This window comes from Ambystoma mexicanum, chromosome 12, assembly GCF_040938575.1.
Source record: "Ambystoma mexicanum isolate Mex_15411 chromosome 12, UKY_AmexF1_1, whole genome shotgun sequence".
Taxonomy (NCBI): Eukaryota; Metazoa; Chordata; class Amphibia; order Caudata; family Ambystomatidae; genus Ambystoma; species Ambystoma mexicanum.
Genome location: NC_090936.1, coordinates 124,259,418 through 124,275,960, shown reverse-complemented (window position 1 = coordinate 124,275,960; position 16,543 = coordinate 124,259,418).

The window sequence follows — 16,543 nt, the reverse complement described above, 5'->3', positions numbered from 1 at the left end:
CTTTTCCTGAAACGAACGTGCGTTTGTTTTGTCATTTCCTCACCAGCACTGCGAGTCAGGAGACTCTTGCTGTTCCACGCTCGTTCCCCAGAGGGGGCGGAGACTGCTGCCAGTCACGTGCTCATCACGTGACTCTCAACCACCTTAAAGGGCAGCCACAGTCACCCTTGCGGCGTTAAACCCGGTAGGAGTAAAGCCCAGGGACTGTTAAGCGACTGTTTGGCGCACTGGGGCTGCACCAGAAAGGTAAACAAATTCAAAGGCTACTCCATTAATTGGTATAAGCATCTGTCTTTGTTTAAGGCCCATAATGAGATTACGGAGTTCACCTCTTGAGGAAGATATGGCTGGTCATATTTGGAGGCTGGGAGCGAGGCTGGCCAGGGGGCATCTACCACTCTCGACCCTGCTATAGCTCAGCCGGTATGTGCTACGAACTACACTCTCAGTAATACAGAGAGTCAGCAAACCCCTGAGGGGTCGTTCCCAAACCTCCATATCCACAAAGGTTGGAAACGAGGGCTGGAGTATACCCTGACGACACGAACAATTCAGAGCAGAATTAATGACCACTTCTGCAGAAAAAGAAACAAGAGTGCCAACGACCTGGTTGACATTATTGATTCCATCTGGCAGCCACCCTCCCACGACAATACGAATTTGGAAAATACTCCATCAATAGAGAGTGAAGAAAATAATCAAACGCCCGTAAATACAATACAAGACAATAGGGCGAGCTCGCCAATCAACCAAGACCAATTGGAAGATCCAACAGCAATCTTTCCCGAAAGATCCCCTCCACCAGGAGAAAGTCCCTTGGCAGCTTTGAGCTTTGTTCTAAATTCCTTGGTCTCGGTATTTGACCTTCTTAAAACTGAGGTACAGACACAAGCGGGTCTCCTCTTGGAGATGTCACATGAAATCTCGAAGAATGAATCAGCACTGGTTGCCACTAACAACATCATGAATGCAATTTTGATTCCAATTCTGAAAGAAACCCAAATTGAGGGTGTCAAACAAGGGTTAGACATTGCCCAAATCCATAATCTACTGAAAGAGGGAGCAGAAAGTAGTGTTACAACTCAAGAACTCTTAAAGAAGCTCTCTTCGGAAATACAAAACTCCCAAAACCAGAATGAGATTCCAACAGGGGAGGGTGAAAAAGATTGCTTCGATGACACCCCGCTTTCAGACTCTATTCTGGAAGAATTTCGAAGACTGGCAAATGTCGACATTGACATCATTGAAGACACTGGCGATAGCGCCCAAAAAACTGACAGAGATAATACACAAGATCAACTGACTGGCAGTGGGAGCCAGAGCCCAGAAGAACCTTTGAAAACCAAAAGCAAAAAGCGGCAAAAAAAGAAAAAAGGGGGCAGGTCTAAAGAAACCACTCCCTTTACTTTACATGACAAAAACACAAAGAAATCAAAGAACCAGAGAAACAATGTTCCTAAAAAAACTGGAAAGAACACATTTCTGAAAAATCTGACCACTCCGTCTGGTGAAAAGACAGTGGAAACCAGTACAGCTGCTCTGCCTCTTTCCAATCCCTCTCAGACCACAGATCTGCTTACTTCACAAGCCACAAGGAAGGTCCCAGTGTTAGCAAAATTCAAACTTCAAACTTTGGTATGCAAACGGACCCTATAACATCTCCATCTGCGGCCCTTAATAACAAAAATCAAAAATCATCCCATACAAACATCAAAATTGCCCCAATATTTTTGAAACAAAAATTGAATAGGGGAAAAACAAATGTGGGTAAATTGGAGGGAAATCAAGTTGCTATAAAATTAGCGCCAATTAGCGCCAATTTTCTTAAAACCGATGGGGAAAACAGGCTTCACCTCCGCTCTCACTAGTGTGGCTCCCTTAACAGCTGCCCAAGAAGCATCTCCACCAAGAGCCACAATTATTGAAGTTGATTGTCGGAATGGATTAGGGAAATTCACAAATCTTGCAATTCCTCCTCAGGATGACAACAGAGAGAAACTGGAAAGAAAACAGTACTGCTCCCCCATAAGAAAAGAAGAAACTGTGAAGCCTAATTTTACCATTCCAAAAGTGTGGCTGAGATTAGAAAAACAAAATAAGGAAAAATCACTGAGCAGATCAGTTCTACTTTCAGAGATTAAAAAGAACTACAATTTGTTTCTCTTTGCCTCAGAAGACATTGAGTATCTTTCATTTCCGATCAGAGAAGATACATTCTTTGTGGAAATAGCCCTCACTTCTAGAAAGGCGCAACAGGCCCTCATCACTAACAAATACAATCTAGCTAAAGAAGGTCTTTGGGTATTTGAATCAGAGGAGGAAGGAAGGTATGGCAATCGCTCAGGTCCTAAACAGACAGGAGTGGAGGACGCATCCTCCTCTGTGGGCACCACCAGAGCGACAAGAGAGCCCAAAGCAAAGTTTCACCTGGGCCCAAACTAAATGAGAACCTGTTAGCAAAAATCCCAGAAATTGTCACACAAATCTTTCTGAAACTAGGCGAGGAGCAGAACAGTCTTTAGACAAAGGGGTCTCGGATTAATTTCCTGGAACACCAGAGGGCCGAGTTTCCTGAGGAAAAAGCAGCTAAAAAATAATCTTTTACAACAGAATGACATCATGCTGTTTCAGGAAACATGGCTGGTTAACCCCATTGAAATAGAAGGCTTCACAATACAAAATCTTAAGGCCGCACAAAAACTGAAAGGGAGACCAGCAAGAGGCCTCTTAATAGCAACCAAAAATTCTACTGTCAAAGAAATCGTTCCACTATGCAACAACATGCTGGGCATACAAGCCTGCAAAGCAGAGATAGGACCGAAGGATTCTCGGCTTACCCTAATCCTGGTTAATGTCTACTGGAACCCTTCTAGGTCAAAACTCCAAGACTTCATAGAATCCCTACACCTCCTACTGTCAACGGCTAAGAGCAAATATGAGGGAGCACAGATCATCATTGCAGGGGACCTGAATACTGACTGTATTAATTCAGGGAATGTGAGGTTTGGCCAAACTAAACAAAGTACTATACGGAAAGGGAAGCAATGGTGGGATTTTTTCCAGTCATGGGACCTGGACATGATGAATGAAAAAAGTAGGTCTGTGGAAGTGTCCGGATCAACCTGGCGTCAAGGGGCTCTGCAATCAACCTTAGACTACATCTTCATTTCATCATCTTTTACCCTACTTTGTCCCAGTCTTACTCTGGATTGGGAAGGGGGGAGTGACCATGCCAGGCTGGAACTCCTCTTCCCCAAAATTCAGAGAGCCCCCAACCCACATGTCACACAGGAATTGGAGGGTTACAAAGGTAGACTGAAAGTGGTTAAATACAGAAATGGGGGAAATAAGCTAAACAAACTTCTGGAGGCAGTTCCTCCTGTTATATGGGCAAATGAAATGCACCCAGAAAAATTTGGGAAATTTGTGTGGTCCACCTGCCAGCCAAGTGAAGGAAACACCGCAGGGAAGCAGATGCACCTTCATAATTTCGATGAGGAAACATTCAACAAGAAGAGAATACTGCGCCAAACATTACGCCATATAAGACAAAATAAAACAGAAGACCAGCCCAGCTGTATACAAAAGCTCAAAAAGGCTAAACAAACGTAATCGGAATAGGTCAAAGAACCACAAGCATCAAAAACGTCAAGAAGACGGGGAGAGAATGCTTTTCCTCCTCAATGCAAATAATTGCAGGAACTTTTGGGCGGCATTAAACCAACTGGAAACCGGCCAAAATAGCTCACTCTGCAATTTAGTCCCCGAGCACAAGTGGGTGGAATATCTGTCCAAAAACTTTGAAGCAACTGAACTCAGAGATCATCCTCACCCAAACGTAACCTGGTCGCTGACATTCTCTGAGGAAGAAATTGAGGACCTTATTACATCCTCCTCTGTCTCTAAGGCAGCAGGTCCGAATGGCCTCACTTATCAGGTGCTCAAAAACCGACCAAAGTTGTGGGCAAAATTTCTCTTCCATTTATTTCAAGAAATTCTAAAGAATGAAGTCTTCCCACCATCATGGAAGAGCGCACTTATTACTCCATTTTTTAAGGCGGGTGACAGGCAAAACCCAGCGTGTTATCGACCGATCGCCCTTTTGGACATAGACAGCAAAATCTTTATGAGACTAATACTGAAAGAACTTACTCTATGGGTAGACTCTAGACACATCCTCCCCCCTCAGCAGACAGGTTTCTGGAAAGGCCTTTCTACCAGTCTTAATGGACTAATCCTGAACCTGTTGAGCGAAAGCTCAAATGAGAAAGAAGGTTCTCCACTATACGGGGCGTGGGTCGACTTATCAAAAGCGTTCGACCTTGTAGACAGATCCCTCCTCTGGCAGAAACTAAATAATTGGGGGATTCCGGCACCCCTTCTTGCAATGCTTATAGAACTCCACAAGAACATTACCATCAGAGTGAGATTGGACGAACCAGGCAATTTATCTGAAACAATCAAAGTCCTGAAGGGAGTATGACAAGGTTGCTTGGGTGCACCATTATTCTTTAATTTGTTTCTTTCAGACATTGGAGACTTTCTAGCATCTGCATCATTAATCTGCCCGAGTATTAATGGAAGAAAACTCCATTGGTTAGCCTACGCAGATGACTTGGTGCTACTGGATGGTTCAGCGATAGGGTTACAACAACTCCTATCCAAACTTAATGGGCCTCATTACGACCCAGGCGGACTTCGCGGTGCTAAATGCACCGCGAAGCATGGCGGAAAGCCGCCGATAGCGCCATGGGGGTTGGCGGATTTACCGCCCCATTCCGACCTCGGCGGAGCGGTAAATCCCCAATCCCCATTCTGCCCTTCCCCATTCCCATTTTTGCCCCATAGGGTATAATGGGAGTGGGGAAGGAGTTAATTACGCCACCGTAAAATACGGTGGCGTAATTAACAACGAGGTCCCGTAGCGCCATGGTTTTCTCCGGCTGGTAAAACCAGGCGGAGAAAACCTCCATGGCGCTACGGGAACTCGTAGTATGGCGGAGAGGTACGCCATGCACTACGCTGGCGTAATACCCTCTCCGCCAGGGTCCTAATGAGGCCCAATGAGTATGCCAAACTGAACGGTCTCATAATTAATCCATCTAAATCTAAGGTCCTCATCTTTAAACATGCAAAAAAAGGGTGACCTCAAGAAACTGGGTTTTGGACAGCAAAGCAATCCCACGGGTGGACGAGTTAACATACCTGGGATATGAAATTCTTGCCCACCCTACCTTAAACAAGGTGATACACTCCATTCTGGGGAAGAAATCAAAAATGATTGCACAAATGAAAAATCTGAATGGAAGATTCTGCAAATTTTCTATAATTCTGCTCAAGAAGTTCTACATAGGCAAAGTTGTCCCGGTCCTTCTCTACGGCCTTGAGGCAAAGCCTCTTTTGTGGAACTATGATTGGAGCAAAGTTGAGGGCTCTTTGTGGAAATCTTCTCTTCATCTTCCATTGTGCACTCATCTCGCTAGTCTGATATTTGAGTTGGGTCTGACCTCTCTGAATTGGCGCGCAGAGTGGAAGCTACTGTCCCTCTATCGTAACATAATTACAGCTAATGTATCCACCCTTTTCTTCGACGTAAATCAACATCTAAAAAAGTCAAAATCAAAAAAACTCCACGGCTTGGAAGAAAAGATTGCCTGCATTTTACATAGGCTGGAATTAACAACAGAAACTCTCACACAAAATCCTAAGAAAGTCAAAAAAATATTAGAAACGGAGGACTGGATCAAAACGATCGAGGGAATCAGAAGGCTTAACCCCCCAAACCTATTCCTGACAGCGGACAGAAAGCTCGGCACCATCCCGCGCTACCTGGAAAAATTCCCGGACCAAAGAATCAGAAACAATTTCCTCAGACTCAGACTGAATATAGCCCACACGGGTGAAATACTGGACCAAAGAAACCAGGGTGAGAAGGCAATAAGCTTTTGCAAGATCTGTGCCTCTCCGAATTTACAATCCCTCAAACACCTGCTGCTGGAGTGCGAAGGCACATGGGCGATAAGGGTATCATCACTGGGGAGATTTGTAACTAGAGAGGAGAGCCTAGTTCAGGACGCATTTTGGGATAGACTGATCTCTGGCCAAGAAGTCATGCTAACTGCTGAGATAGTAAACATTTTGGAGAAGCTTACTATCTTAAGGAACTATCAACAGACTAGTCATGTTCTTGAACTCTCCAGTCAAGGGGATCAGTCTGTCTAGTCAAATCCCTGGTTTCTGAGCCTGTATTTTGCCTTGTTATTTTATTTTGTCACTTTACTCCTTCGCTTCCTGTATTCTTAAATACGCAGGAAACAACTGCTTTTTGTATGAAATTGGAACTTTTAATATTCTTTCTTTGTAAAGGTTTTCTCATAAACCAAAAACAAATAAAAAAAAAAAAAAGAGTACCCTCATTTTTGCTTGCCCTACTCATTCGCCAGCCTGTTTCCGCAGTGAGTGCTTATCCAGGGTCCATCACTGGTGATGTAACTCTGTTTAAGTACTCCAGAGAGTACTTAAAGCTTCCGGTTTGGGGTGTGCAAAGGTACCTGTACTTTCTTCGTGGGCAGCTCTCCACATTTGCCTCGTGCCCCTAGTTTAACCGTTGGCAGCTCTTGTACATTTCCAGAAGGATGCATGCTGTTTAAAGCTATTTGACTGTTTCAGGGAACAATTGCTTGTTCTCTTCTCTGCAGGTCCCCATAAAATGTCAGATTGATCTTAGAATACACAAAGAAGGGTTGTTTACCCTGTAATCACGTAAATGAGTTTATGGACATATAAAGTCGCAGCCTTCCTGAGACTCCAGTTGGGATACCAGAGTGGACAGGGCTGGATCTGGCCACCTACATGAATGGGTGTTTGGGATTCTCTGCTGAATCCACATGCCGTGGTCCCATCTGGAAGAGCTTGAATGTGGTAAGCATTGGTGATTGTGGTGTGCGCCAAAGGTTTGACTACTAAAGTGAAGGATTGAAAGTTGGATGTTAATCTAGCTCCCAGGAGTGCATTAACAGTGGGTATTTCTGCACCATGCCCTTGTCAATCACACGGACTCACCTGAAGAGGAACTCATCAAATGAAGACAGAAGAAGCTCTGTTATTCCGCCAAGTTAACTCTCATTTCCATTGGTAGGAGCCTTGGGCAGGGCATGGTGCCGGCCCTTCTTATTCCGGTGGGTAGTGTAACACAATAAATGGGTAGGTGATCTGTCCAACGGCCCCCAATAATCAGTAGCCTCCCTCACCGTCCTCTCATTTTGAGAGATACCTGCTGGCGGACTGGAGATTATTTCAACTAATCCTCTGGAGAGTTACTTCCCGTATTTGTCTCTGTATTTGTTACAGACAGCACCAAATTCTGCTCACAATGCTTCCTTTTTGGTGCCTTTGTGGCTCTTTGCTTTCATCTTACTATTATTTTATGTACTTCTTTGTATCATTGCAATGAGGTATCATGATCTAATTAAGTGAGAAACTATTCAGGGTGATACAAGTGCTCTTCAAAATAACCAAGCCCTTCCCAGAGACAGACACACGCGAGAGCACTGGCGTAGAAGGAGCCCCGCAGTCCCTGTGATGAGGAGGCCCCGTGGCCACGTGTCCTGGGAGGGGGCCCCGGCCCTCGGACTTCAAAAATGACTCATTTATTTTTTAGTTTACTCTGCTTCATAAAGAAATTATTTCTCTGCGGAAATAATTTGAAGTCATGGAGCTCCCCCCACTCCTCTCCATGCTTCCATGTCAGGAGTGGGAGGGGAGCCTCGGACTTCAAAAAGAAATAATTTCTTTTTGAAGTCTCTCTGCTTCATAAAGAAATTATTTCCCTACGGAATAATTTCTTTATTAAGCAGAGTAACTTAAAAAAAAACAAAATTATTTTTGATGTTCAAGGGTCCTCTCTCTATGGCAGGCATGCAGGCCTTGCTGGAGAGGAGCAAATAACAGAAGCGGCGTGGCTCGGACTCTGCAGAGGCTGTTTCCAGTTGTGCTTCCTCTCAGCCTCTGCAAAACCCTGTGCAGACCAACAGTGGAGGGTATTCAAAGGCAATGGTGGGTTGTTCCGTTTGTCTGTTCTTAAGGATTGTGCAAGGCGCTTGGCAGTCGGGTTTCACTAACGTTTACAACAGAACTCTGCCAGCCTTCCCTAGAAACCGGTAGAGTGGCTGGCCATTCAGATGGTGAGGCTATGTACTATCTGACTTATATTTACATGTTCATATTTAATAACACCCAAAAATACATTATTTTGGGGCTATAATATAACATTTTCCTCATATAATTATATATATGTATATAGCGCTTATAACTTTGCTCCCTCCGGACGAATCCTCACTAAACTTTGCAAAAAAAGTATATCCCCCCAACCCCCAGAATGATTCTGTGAAGTTTGGTGCGGTTTCATCCAGTGGGGGCAAAGTTGTAGAGGGGGGGTCCCAAAATGTGTGGAAATCCTCATTGACGCAATGGAAAAAAATGTTGCTCACTCCTACAGCCCAAACCGCTGGATGAACTTTCACAAAATGTACACCAGGAGTGGTGGCTTGCGTGCTTTTGGAAATTTTGTGTAAATCCATCCAGTAGTTTCTTAAAAATTGTGAAAAAGTAGGTCTAAAATTATTTGTCATATCGGGGCCTGGTCCGCTGGCTCACTTCCTGATTCGGGATCTGCGGACGCCTCTGGCCCAATCAGAGAGCAGCGTGACGTTCGTGGACATCGTATGCACCGCTGATTGCTCATTTAAAAACATGAGGTGCGTCAACACATTTGAAACAGATTCCATGCTGGATTCACGAACAGCACCCATAGTCCACAAACATCACGGTAAAAACTTTAAAAAACACAACATTGCACTTGTCAAACAAATGAAAATATCTCTGGGGAGGTGAAGGGTGATGAGGATGGAATAGGATATGGCCATACATAGCCAAAAATGTGGCGTTTTTTCATCTCAGATGTTTAGGGACCTTCCTGTGATGTTTGCGAACATCCATGCATATTTCTGTATTACAGGGTCGGAGAAAAGCAGTTTTTGGATGGCTTATAACCTTGGCGCCACTCAATGAAACTGCATGACATTTTGCAATATCATTTTAGACTTGACCTTAAATGGTTATGCAAAGTATGGGGCGGTTTCGCCAAAAGGGGGCAAAATCATAGGGTGGATCCCATTTGGTGTCGTTTGACGGATTAGCACAAACATTTATAAAAAGATTTTCGACCCAGATTTGCAAATTTTTATGGGATTTTGTCAATGGAGGGCAAAATTAGAGAGGGCTCTCAACATTTTTAGTTTGCTTACAACATTGTTGCCGTTTGACGAATGTGCACAAATGTTTTCAGAAAGATTATAGACCCAAGTTTGTGTAAAGTCTGAATGGATTTTTTAGAGTGGGGGCTATGATATATGACTATTTTATGTATGTACATTTTGACACTTTAAAAAGAAAATAAATAAATATTAACAGATTTACAGCAAACTCGTGCAAGGAGCTTTGGCAAGGACCCGAAAGCATGGTTATGAAAACCTGTCTGTGTTTAATTTTTTGAAAAGTGTCATAATGTAGGTACAAAAAATAGTGATATACATTTGGTGACTGAGTTATAGAAAGGCCATGACCACGAGGGACCGGCTATGGGGTTAAAGTAGGCATGGCCACCAGGGACCCGCTATGTGGTAAAGTTTTTCGAAATTGAGATAGTTTTGAATGCTTGTGGCTACAGCCAGAAGTGCTGTACCAGATTGCAGCAAACATTTGTGAGGAGCATCAGCAAGGACCGCAGAGCATGGTTTTTCAAATCAATGATGTCATCTTTGATTTCCTGGGTGTTAATCTAAGCAGTGCACGGTGGTGGTGTAAGTTATGGTTACTTACCTTACCATAACTGGCGAATTTCTGGGGGTTTTCAGTTTTACTTGTAACCATAACTCCCCTTTAACAACTTCTTTTCACTGAATTTCATAGGTTTTTATTAGTGCAACTTAACCATAACGTTCCTTTAACAACATTTTTTCATTGTATTTCATAGGTATTAATTAGGGCTTCTTAACCAAAACGTCCGTTTAACAAAGTTTTCTGTGATATATATATATATATATAGCATGCTTTTGTGAAACATTTAAACACAAACAGCTAAAACCTTTTTACACATTACCTTTTGTCTTCAAGTCTTGAAAGTATATTTTCAAAAGCCACAGGCCATTTTTTGCCTGCTGCTGAATTGCATTCTGTTATTTGTAGCCGTGCATTGACAGTGGGGGGGAATAATGCCACAATTGTATAGTAGTTACCTATAATATTTCTATACGGATTTATATATTTGTGCGAGTACTTTACTATGGTTTGTGTATTTTTCTATTTCTATTTATTTTTGTTACACGCCGCAAGCCCGCAGGCATCAGGGCGCAAACACAGAGAAAAGGACAAGACTAACAGGACAGGAACATGCAGTCTAGGTCGAAATGTTGAGTGACATTATTTGAAGAGCAGCGTTTTCCGTTTGTTTTTGAAGATCTGAAAGTTGGTTTCTAATCTAAACTCAGTAGGAAGGCTATTCCATTTTTGTGTTGCTTTGGTGGGAAAAGAACACCTCAGTTCATTTGCTTTTTTTGTCTGAGGGATCTTAACTAGACCCTGGTTTTTGGATCTCAGTGTTCGACCTGGTTCGTACAAGGATATTTGTTCCTTTAGGTACGTGGGAGTAGATCCATATAGGCAGTGCGGTCCTCTACCATCAGCCAGTGTAAGGCTTTACGATCTTCTGTGATATGATTGTGTTGAGGTTTCCTTTTTATAGCTCTTACTGCATCATTCTGAATGACTTGGCACTGGTCGATACAGCCCTTGCTTGTTCCCAGTAAGAGGGCGTTGCCATAGTCAAGTCTAGAGAGGATGACGGCTCTAGCGATAGCAGTACAATTTTCTTCATTTAAGAAGGGTCATATATGTCTGTGTAGTCTATTGTAGTATCTGCAATTCTTTTTTAGGTATGCTACATGGGCGTTGGCTCCAAGGGAGGATTCCAAATAAATTCCTAGGGTTTTTACTTTGCTTGTGGTTGGGATGTTAGAGTTTTTTATATTGAATTGGGCATAGTTAGAGTTCAATTTTGCTCTTGCCTGGGTGGAGCCAAAGACCATGAGCTCTGTCTTACTGCTGTTTAGGCAGAGCCAGTTTGATTTAATCCATGCCTCAATTATACACTAAATGGTGGCTATTTTAGTGCTGTCTATGCTGTAGCTTCCACTCAGCTCTATGATGAGCTGAGTGTCGTCAGCAAAGTTGGTAAATAGTACACCCAAGTTGTTAAGGAGTGTGCAAAGACAGTGGAGGTAGAGATTGAAGAGGAGGGGGGAAAAACTGGCTCGCTGGGGTACACCATAGCTAACGCTTATGGGTTTGGAAAATGTATCCCCCCAGTGTATTCTAGAGAAAAGAGGAAACCCAATCCATAGCTTCTTGCGAGCAATGTCCCGATGTCTCCAGTGCTTCCTGGAGTGTGTGGCGATCTAGCAGATCAAACGCTGCTGATGGATCTAAAAGCATCAGCATGCCTGCCTGTCCCTTTTCTAGGATGTTTAGCATTCTAGTTTGTAGGTCCAATAGTGCAGTCGCAGTACTGTGTGCACTTCTAAATCCGGATTGCGGAGCATGAAGTAAGTTATAGATGTCTACATATGTTTCCAGTGGTTTAGTAGCAGCTTTGTCCAGAATTTTACGAAGTAAGTTACAGTTGGTTATCGGCCGAAGATTTGTAGGGTCTTGTTGATCGAGTCCTGTTTTTTTTTTACCAAAGGTGTAACTGTTACTGCTTTAATCGAGTTGGGCACTTTCTTGTCATTGAAGGAGGTGTTTACAATTCTGCAGATTAGGGGTGCGAATATGTCTGGATTTTCAAGTACAATTTTCAGTGGTAAAATGTTTTCTGTGCAGGATGTCTGTTTCAGGGATATAAGGAGCTTTTTTGTGTCATCTAGGGAAAGTGGTTTAAATTTAAATTGTTCTCCAAAGATAATAGGCGGGTCGATGGTGTTCACGTTTAGCTGCATTTTAGTAGCTACTTGGCAAAGGCAGATGGTTTGGCGCGCCTTTAAGGTCTTTTCATGGAAGGCGAGTTGGACCTTCTCGCAATCTTCTTGGGTGGGTTGGAAGGGCGGTGACAAGGAGGGTGGTTTTTCTATTGACTTAAGGATTTGAAAAAGTTTACCTGTACGGTAGGAGGCTTTGGAAATCTGCTGATTGTAAAAGTCGTTTTTAATTTCAGTTAATTTTATTTTGTATTTTCTGTCAGTTTCTTTCCTTGTCTTTTTATTTTTATCTGACTGTTTTTTTGCCATTGTCTTTCCAGTTTTCGTTTTTCTTTTTTAGAGCTTTTATTTCATCAGTGAACCAGTTTTGATGGTTAACATTTGGTCTGATTTGTTTTTGTTTAAGTGGAGCATGGGTGTCGATAGCTTCTTGAAAGTGTGTGTTTGTCACGTCTCGGCTAAATTGGAAACTGCCCTGGCGGTTGTCTGAGCGCTATCCGGCACGTAAAACCCTTTGAAACTACAACTCCCACAACTCTTGCTATTATAGCCACGTGACATACACGCATGACGTTGCTGTGTTTTCCTTCGTTTGTGAACTGCATTTAACTCCCGTCTATCCGGAGATCGAGTGCTCCTAAACTGTTGTTAGGTGTGAGCTTCTATTACCGGACATCTGTTTTGTTATTGAATACTTGGCATCTGAATCTAGACCTTGCTTCTGTCTTGCCCTTTTTCTGTCTCCCGACGCTTGCCTCCCCGGACTGCCTCCCCTGGAAAACTCGAACCTGGCTTCTCCACCTCGACCTCCCATTTCTGAATCCTTACACTTGGGCGACCTGATAAACCTGAACAATTGTGCAATGGAATAAGCGTGAGGCGAACGCTCGTTCCTCTGGATATTTCTTTTACTATTTTTTTTGTGGTTTTTTTTCAACAACATTTTTTGACACGTGTGTTTATTCCTTGGTACACTTTTGGGACGCTTTGCTGTTTTGAACATTGGATTGCTGTGGTACACTTTTGGACGCTTTGCTGCCTCAACCCTGGATTGCTTTACACACTTTTGGGACACTTTGCTGTTTTGAACATTGGATTGCTTTGGTACACTTTTTGAATGCTTTGCTGCTTTGAACATTGGATTGCTTTGGTACACCTTTGGACGCCTTGCTGTTTCCACATCGGTGTTCCTAAAATATTGGCACACCCCTCCTTCACTTTACAATCTCCTTGTTTCTGCACTCGATACTAGTAGGTTACTGGTATATTGTCTCTACGGAGCAGGTAAGAGCGGGTACTTGTGGGCGGTGTTGGCTGTCTGTATTTTGGCACTACATGGCTGTATTTCTTGAACAATTGTTTTGTTCTTTGTCCCTCTAGCTCTGACGATTCTGCTCCTGCCTTTTCACTCAAGCCCCCGGCCTACCAGGTGTGTTGATCCCTGTAGGCTGAGCTCTTGGGAGGGACGTCTTTGGCACATCAGCATAAATACTCCATATTCCCGGAGGAAAGGTAACCTCCCCAAAAGACTGGGAGACATTATCCACAACAACTGGGATACCAGCCCTGAGTTGTGACGGTGTTCTACATTTCAATAATGTCTTCACATGAATCATCGTCAATTGTAGATAAGATGGTGGAGACAGTGTTGGTTAAGATGTCTGACGTAAGATTTTTAAGTTTCTGTTAGCTATAGTGTTAGGGGTGTTGTCAGCTTTTTTTAAGCAGGTCTGGGGTATCAGTGTTTCAAGTTATCTTCATTGAAACAGTGTATTGTTGAAAGACAAGCGTGGGGGTGAAAGTGGAAAGGAAGAGAGGGCAAGTGAGACATGAATATTTGCCTAGCATGTGGTGGAAGAGGTTACAGTCTTGGAGACTGGAGGGGTTATTTTCTTTGGTTCTGGCCCTGTGCTGATTTTCAGGGTACAAGTCTAGGATACATGTGTGGACAGTGGCCACACACCTTTCTCAGTTGGCGGGCGCTACCCCTGTTAAAAAGTATGCTTGCTCAGGTGTTCGGCTACTAAGATTTCACCCAGGGTGCCATGTTCCCAATGCAGATGCTTAACCACAAGACCACATAAAAGTGTAATTAAAGAACACGGCTCCTGTTTGGAGTTTGTATTCCTTGAAATATTTCATACTCATTTGTTGGGTTTAAAAGGTGGGCTCCTTTCATACTTTGCCAGCATATTTATTGAAAATTCTGCTGTCTGGATTATTTTTCCAGGTTGTTTACTTATTTGTAATCTTCATTACTCCTATGCCTACTCGTATTCATCCCAGTACTTGTGTATGAGACAGGTTGCCTCATACACAAGTACTGGGAAGAGGAAGAGGGACATGGAGGTAATGCCTGACAGTTATCTGTAATCTTCATTACCCCTAGACCCACTCTTCCTTGTCCCAGTACTTACTTATGAAGCAAGGTGCCTCACATGTAAGCACTGGGACGAGGAAGAGGGACGTAGAGGTCTTTCTGAGTCAAGGAACTGATATTGGCATTTGGGGTACGGTGTGGGAGGGAGAGGGTATGTTGGGGGGGTCGGGTGGGGGTTGTGCACTTCATTGCAATGTTCATCCATGTCCAGGCTAAGCATGCATGCTCTGTGTTATTAGTGGCTAGACAGGCATTTGGTGCAGCCAGTCTTATATTTTCTTACTTAGGCTTGATTTGTTTTTTAAATGGGTACCTCGGATAAAGCAATCCTGCTGAATGTAATAACCTAACCAAACTGGCATTTGGGTGCTGCCAGTCTTGGTATGTCTTAATGTGGCATGGCATGTTTTACTGTAATATGTTTATTACCTGTCAAAGACTGGTCTACATTGTGCAGCCGTTTGGACAGGTTTTCATTGTGGCATGGCATTTTATTAGCATAGAATTATTTTAACTAAAACATTAATATTCCTGTACACCCGTGGTGACTTCAATGTAATGGATTTTTAGATAAGTGTTACCCTACAAAACAAATGCATACACTCTGGCTTGTTAGCCACTTTTCCTCAGAAAGTGTGCTGTATAATGCATTAAAACACACTCATATTTGTCTCCTAGTGCAGTGTGCGGCATGCCCCTGCAGCAGCATGATCGTGTGTATTGATTGATTGATTGATATTTTATTTCTATCACGCTCGTACACAAGTGTTTCAGAGCGTGACAAGGCAAGGGAGGGGAACAAGAGAACAAAACAGCGATCTTAATAGGCCCAGTGACATTGAGAACGCGCAAGTGCATGGTAGAGGGGGGAGGGGAAAAGTGCATGGAAGGGGGAGAGGTGGAAAGTGCGAAGCAGAGGAGAAACAGATAAATAACAATAAATAAATAATAAAGGCAACAAACAGTGGTAATGCAGCCAGCAATTTGCAAGTGCTAGGTTTAAGGCAGCAGATAGGGTAGGTCTGCACAAGCGTGTCGTCTAGGCCGGCCCAGAGTGCGGAGCGACCAGTGATTTGTTGCCGAAGTGGGGTGGCATCAGCATGGCTCACAGGGGAGTCCCCACATTTTGTGCTACGCCACTGGGCGACAGAGAGGAAGAGTGCAGAGAGAGGGAGAAGAAGAGTGCAGAAAGAGCGAGAGAAAGGGAAAGTGTTTTATCAGTGTGTCATACAGTGGGTACAGATAGTATGGAAAAAATTGTTAATAGGGAGCTAATATTGAACCAAGGGGTACTAGTGTCAAAGACAGTGTGAAGTTCGAAGTTTCTTTCGCGTCACTAAGAAGCGTCACTAAGCCACGGATTAGGGGGCCACAATACCCTGTGACCTGCCACTCTCATACCCACACACTCCATCACCTCCCCCCAACTGCCTTTGCCCTGCAGCCCACCACACAAAGCAAACACATAACTGACATTTCGTGGAAGGCAGGGGGTGGGTGGCTTTTCTTTCTAATAGTCTTATTGGCTGTCACTTTTCCATAAGATTGTCGTCACTGGCTGCAAGCAAAACTAAAATGGCTCCCTAGCTGCACTTCCTTTAATGTTATGAATCTCGCTATGCAGTACAGCCAGCATGGGCACTGGTCACCAATGTGTGCACTTCCTGGATGTGGGCTGGCCTGGTTTCACCCATGGTTCGAGGTGGGCATTGACGCAAAAAGTAAGACCCACTTAGGTCTGCGCCCAACATACACGTGGGACGGGAATCGTGGTAAGGCCATGGACAGCACCTCTGCAGTCATTGTTATACAGTGCTCATCTGACAGAATAATCACACATTCCTATACATCTTCACGCCCTTATCAGTCATGACTCGTGCCGTCGGGGTTTTGGATAGTGCGTTATTCTCACGGCCACCAAGCGCACCACTTCCGCCTTTACAGCCACCCCACTGCTCGTTTCTCCCGCCATCTGGCCTGGACGCCCAAACAGGCTCAGATATTAAAGTTGAACTCATCCCACTTCGATGCTATTAATACGGTCCTAATGAAACTTTTCATTTCAGATTCATGAATTTTAAACACCCGGTCGGTCTAGGCTGCATCTGTGAATTTCCCAAAAGGCCCTCTG